We start from the raw sequence: 6,000 nt of genomic DNA, 5'->3' as shown, positions 1-6,000 counted from the left end.
TCTTACTCTCATCATCTCATCCTCTCTCTCTCTCTCTCTCTCTCTCTCTCTCTCTCTCTCTCTCTCTCTCTCTCTCATCTTATTTCTCTCTCTCAGCTCTGCACGGGTTGGTTACCTCTCACCCCCCTTTCCTTCCCTGTCCACCAATAAACTCCACGTGGGATCGTTGAGTCACGGTTTGTGTCTTGTTTCTGGGTAAACCTAGACATTTTAACAACAGAGGGTAATCAAACAGTTGTCCTCAATGAGAGATTCACCAAGCAATTTGTGGCGGTTTCTCCACAGCTGTGCCACTTATTAGCCAGAAGGAAGATCTCACTGTCCTCGGCTGTCCCAGTCTCTAAAACGAAAATAAGAAAGTAACTCACCTCACAGGTTTCTGTGAACAGTAAATAAATTTGTACCCAATACTCAAAATGTGTTAGCTTAGACCATTATCGTGCCAATTGAAGAGATGCTGATGGTGGCATTGAGGATGGCAGAATTCCAAGCAGATACTGTTCATAGAGGTCTTGGTGGCATTTGATAAATCCCAGTGCTATTTGGTTTGAAATCTTTGGTTCACCTCATTTTAGCGACACTTTCCAGATATAGGTCAGTGCATTTAAACCTGGCCCCATTTATGGTAATTTATTTCATTATAGGATAAAGTAGTTAGACTCATGAGTAATAATTACTGTGTCTGCAGTGCTTTTGACACCTCAGCAAGTAATGCTCACCTCACCCCATGAGTAAGTTTGATGAATACTCTTCCCTCTTCCAGGATGAAGCCAGACCCAGGGTCATGTGGTTTGTGTGGTGAGGAGAGGCCAGTGGTCCCGATTCTCCAGGCCCTCTATCATTACCAAGTGACGGCCAGTCATTGCCCAATACCCAATGCTATATTCAATATATATGTCAGTGACTGAGACAATAAAAGGCTCGCACAGCATGCTGTTTTCTCTTTCAGTAAATGAGCATTTTGTGGTATTCTTTGGCGCCCAAACTTTGACCTAGAAGAAGAGATACTATGGGGGAAGGAATGTTCTCTAGAGTGCCGGTGTTCGCGCCCAGGCTCTCCCAGCTGTCGGGCTCTCAATTTCTGGTCTGTAGTACGCAGATCTTGCAGAGACCAAGGTGAAGGGTCAGCGCGCGTCCCTGGGTGTCCCTGCCCTCCGGGTGCTCACCGGAGGGCGCTATGAGTCCTGCGCCTTGGTGAGCCGCTGCGGGGGAGCGAGGGGCGCGTCCGGGCGAGGTCGCCGCCCCCGCCGGGAGAGGGGAGTGGCCGCGCCGTCGCCGCGCCTGAAGCCAGCGCACTCGGAGCCGGGCCGGCGGACGCGGTGTAGGTACGCGGGGCGCACTGTAGGCTGAGCGGCGCGGGACCCTCGGCAGCAGCTGAGGCACAAGCCCCGCATCGGGTCGGATCCGCGTTCCCCAGGCGGCGGCCAGCGAGCAGCACGCGGAGGCGGAGCGGCAGAGAGGGCGCCGGGCGAGGTACGCTGCGCTCGCCCGTGCCGGGTTCCTTCCCGCCCGTGCCTTTGTGCGCGCGGCCCCGGGCTCAGCCGCAGCCTGCGGTCGCGGGTCACGGGCTCCCGGGGCGCTCGTGTGGGACGCGGTAGCGCTCGAGCGTGAACCCACGCGCGCTCGAGGTCATCGAGGGTGATCGCTGCTCCGTGTGGCTGGGGGGGGGCGGCAGGAGAGGGGGCGGGGGACTGGAAACTAAGTTGCTCTCACTCTTTTGATATCCGCTTCCTACCTATGGGCACTGGGGGACCCCGCTTTCTGCGGGCCCCCCGCACCCACCTTCCATCCTTCTGGCCCGCTGGAGTTTCCTGGCCCCGGGTTCTGTGGAAGGACATGCTATGGCTTCCTGTGGGAAGGAGAAGCGGAGGTAGAACAATGGGGCGTCGGGGGGGAGTGGGGTTCAGGTGCAGTGTGCCGGGGCTGCGGCTCACGAGGAGGGTCGCAGGACCCGGTGGATCGGCCGTGCGCGTGCAGCTGCGCTCCACTCCTTTGTTCCGCCACAGCGGAGGGGGCTGCCCCGGGTCCCGTTTCCTGCCCGGGATGGGATTGATTCACAGTCCCAGAGAGGGAGGCTTGGGGAAGGGGGCGGGGCTCGAATGGAAACCAGATTGGGAACGGGAGCCCTGGAGGGTGCTGGGCAGGGTGGAGCGCTGGGGAGGGGGTGATGAGAGTGCGTTGGAGTTAATTACAAACACAACCTTCTGTCTGAAGGCCTGTGGAGTTTATTTGCGGTGCTTTGTTCATGCTACGGCCTAGCACTAATTGTTGCAACAAGTTCTGTTCTTCCTTGAAGTTGTAGGCTCTGGCTTTGGGAGTTTGCTGAAAGCAAATCTGTTAGTTGTAATGGATGAAGAGTTTTTCTTTTTCTTTCTTTTTTCTTTTTTTGAAAGATTTTGCAGTGAATCAGGATATTTGTGTGCATGTATATCTGTGGATTTTCACTGTGGCTCCAATAGGCAGACCAAACAAAACAAAAACCCAAACAAAAAACTTTTTTGACACATGGCTTATTCTCTGGCTGACCTGGAACTCAGAGACCCGTCTGCCCATGCCTGAGTGCTGGGACTAAAGGTGTGCACCACCACACCCGGCTAGGGTGTGTATAAAATAATTTTGACAATAGTGTCAAATGGTCATACAGTATAGTATATTTTTCCAAGAATGTTTGGGGCTTGGGAACCACCAGAAAATCAGACGTTGCTAAATAAATGAATCAGATGATGTAATACTGAGTTGAGAATTCTTTTGTCATTGGTCCCAGAAAAAAACACCCCACACTCTTTTGGGGTTTGGGTTTTGAGACTGGAGCAATGACTTCAAGTGCTCTGAGCCTTGGGGATTGAGTGACGGTGCTTTTGAACAGGGCATTCCAAGCAAAACTGTTTGGGGAGGAGGCTGACATTTCCAGGCATTGATGGTTATGCCTGTGGGACGCCTGTGAAAGAGACCCATGGTCCAGGGCAGGTTAGAATTACTGTGGTGATAATCTAACAACCTTCTGGCTGGGACCAGCGTTGCCTGTTGGACAAGTTGAGGGGCCACCATGAAACCACCAGTTTGGCCATTGGTTGTTAAGGGGAGCTGAAGCTGAAAGCCTTTTAGCCTTAGAAGGCGAATTGGGAGCTTACTCTGGGGGAAAAAATGTTTTGTGCCCACTAAGTGGTAATGGGAAATTGCTGGGCAAGCTCCTGCTTGCCTCTTTGGAGGGGGATGTGGTCAGGCTTTCAGACCAGGCTGTAAAGCCATGGAACATGTCCTCAAAAGCCGTTGTGATGTGACGTTGGAGTGGGACAGTGTCCAAGTGTCAAGTTGTTTGTCATTACAGCTGACACACTCCCTGGCAAAACACCGTGCCACAGACAGCTTATAGGGGGACTCTTTTTTTTTTTTTTTTTTTTTTTTTTTACCCTGACATTCTAGACTTTTCATTCATGTGAGTTGTTTTGTCAAGTCAGCCCATTTGGATTCCTCCCAAGTGCTCTTTGGTCCATACATTAACCAAATGTAAAGCATAAGGACATAGTGTTGCTGGAGGCATGAATGGGAGACTCTCTAAATAGCCAGTTTCTGGCCTTTGGCTGTCCCGATGGATGCGGGATTGTGTGATAAGTCTGGCAACCGGCTGCACCCCCTTCTGGGATGAATCATCACTTTGTCAAGTCTGGAGTTTAGGACTGGCTTTCCCCGGATGCTGCACAGCTATGCAGAGCAATGGGATGGTCTGACAGCACTGGGGAAGTGTGGGCTAGGAGTGGGCTGGGCATTTGTCTCAGAAGAGAGCCGCAGTGTTGTCCTTGGCGTCTATTGTTCATTCATGCTTGTACCACTTAACCTCCTTTTGGGTGAGGTTTGTCTCTTCCATCTCTGTCCCATTGTCTTCCGTAGCTAGACATTTAGATTTTAATTGAATAGGTTAATGGTAATTATAGTTGCCATTTAGTGGGTTTATTATGAGCAGAGTTTTACAGGCATCATCACTATATTAATATTTAAAATAACTTGGCCAAAGATCTGTCTCAGTTAGCCCAGGCTGGCCTCGAATTCACTATGTAGCTTGAGGTTGGTCTTGAACTCCTGATCCTCCAGCCTTTTCTCACACCCCTAGGCTAGCTTCACAGGCACGACCTGCCATGCCCAGGAAAAATATTGTTTTGGTTTTTGTTTTGAGACAGATTTTTTTCTTGTTTCCCAGATTGTCTTGGAAATCACTGTACAGCCTATGCTGGTTGTTAACTCATGGTAGGCCTCTTGCTTAAGCCTCTCATGTGCTGAGATTTTAGGCTGTGAGCCAAAGCTCTCTGTTTAGTGATTGCCTCCTGTTCTGTTATAGTTGTGCAAGTCTCTAGTAAGGGGCTGAAGGGATGTTTGATTGCTCGATTCTAACTAAACACTGTATAATTGCTGGACATGGTGTTATATGCCATTAATCCCAGTAATCTGGAGGCAGAAGCAGACAGTGAGTTCAAGGTCAGCCTGCACTACTGAGTTCCAGGATAGCCAGAGCTATGTGGAGAGACCCTGTCTGAAAGAACAAACAACAACCAAATAAGCAAAATAGTATGAATAAACATAATTTGAGTGTTTACTTGGTTAGGTCTTTGAAGATTCCAAATCACTTTCATGTGTATTATAATTGATCCTTCCTAAGGTCACTGTGAGATAGGTTTGGAAGGCCAGATCAGGGTCTTATGTAGGCCAGGCTGGCCCAGAACTCACTATGTGGCTGAGGATTACCCTGGTTATCTGTTTCTCCTGCTTCCCCACCAGAGTGCTAGATTACAGACTTGTGTCACCTCATGTGGGGCTTCCGGCATGCTAGTCAAGCATTCCCCCAAGGGAAACTACACTTCCAGCTCTCTTTATTGCTGTGTCGTCCTGGCTGGCTTGGAATTTGCCATCCTTACACCCCGTGAACACTGGGATTGAATGCGTGTGCCACCACATCCAGTTTACATAAACAACTTTATTTATAAAACATCGAAACAACTTTATCTATAAAAAGGCAGTCTGCTAGCATTTAAAAAGAAGTTCTTTAAAAAAAAACATTTCAAACTGGCGGAGTAGAAGCTGACTTTATATAGGGTTATACGTTTTCTGTTTCTTGAAATCCGTTTTAGCTCCTTTTATCTTAAAGCCTTTAAGACTCTGCACTTTGCTCCTGAGCTGAGACCCAGAAGGAATGTGATGCAGAGAGGAAGTGGGACATCAGAATTGGAAACACACAAGCCGCAGGCAGAGGATTTTCCCAGCACACGCCTTCCGTCCTGGCGGGAGCCCTTTACAGAGGACATTCTTCCTTCGGGACGTGTCAAGGGTCTTCCTTCGCTGGCTCATCCCATTGCTGAGCTCTGTGGGAACTCACATTCCACTTGGTTTGTGTGCTTAGTCCTTCCCCACTGGGAAGTGAACCAGTTTAGACATCGTTGCAGAAGGGGAACAGAGATGAGCTGCGTCCTTGGGCAGGGGCAGAGTGCTTCTGGCAGAGACCAGACCTTGGGACAGAGTGGCCACCAAGTGCAGGAGCAGGGTGGAGTTTGTATTGACACTCGTGAGCTGTTTGTGGAGTTCTCAGAATGCTCTTGAAACAAACAAACAAACAAACAAAAACCCATATTCCCCCTCCCACTAACTCACACACTCTATACATGTATACATACATATACATACTGTTTCCTAAGGTAAGACTTTAGAGACTGTAAATTGTGCCTTTTCTTGTCTAAGTATTTCAGCCGAGGATGCTAGTGGGGTCTCCAGGGTCAGCATCTCAGCAGTGACGGGATCTCTTCATGCCGTTTACTCTTCCAAGGGAGGCAGCATATATCCCGTAGACTAGTACTGAGGCAGTGCTTGGTGGGTGGAGGGAGAAAGGCACTCAGCACACTTCTCTTACAGCTTTTTGGGGTCCTTGACAGTTTTGGGGGCCTCCTTCATCAGCTGGTAGTTTACTAAGCACCCAGCTGATGTGAGACCCTGTATCCCGCCCCCTTCAAAAGCAGT

The 6,000-nt window shown here is 49.8% G+C and overlaps 1 protein-coding gene across 6 annotated transcripts in view; it reads left to right on the top strand.

Annotated features, from left to right (window-relative positions):
• The first annotated feature begins 1,285 nt into the window (after nt 1–1,285).
• The window catches only part of Myo1b (myosin IB), a 162,752-nt gene continuing 158,037 nt past the window's right edge, over nt 1,286–6,000 (top strand). For 5 of the 6 annotated variants that reach the window (XM_040753662.1, XM_040753660.1, XM_040753658.1 and 2 more), the window contains exon 1: nt 1,287–1,473. The gene's annotated coding sequence lies outside the window, so the exon portion shown is untranslated. Of the gene's footprint in view, nt 1,474–6,000 lie in introns of all 6 variants that reach the window. The other variant, XM_040753657.1, reaches the window with a different exon arrangement.

Source organism: Mesocricetus auratus, unplaced genomic scaffold (assembly GCF_017639785.1).
Source record: "Mesocricetus auratus isolate SY011 unplaced genomic scaffold, BCM_Maur_2.0 Super-Scaffold_100010, whole genome shotgun sequence".
In the NCBI taxonomy this organism is placed as follows: domain Eukaryota; kingdom Metazoa; phylum Chordata; class Mammalia; order Rodentia; family Cricetidae; genus Mesocricetus; species Mesocricetus auratus.
This window is presented reverse-complemented; position numbering and strand designations above follow the sequence as displayed.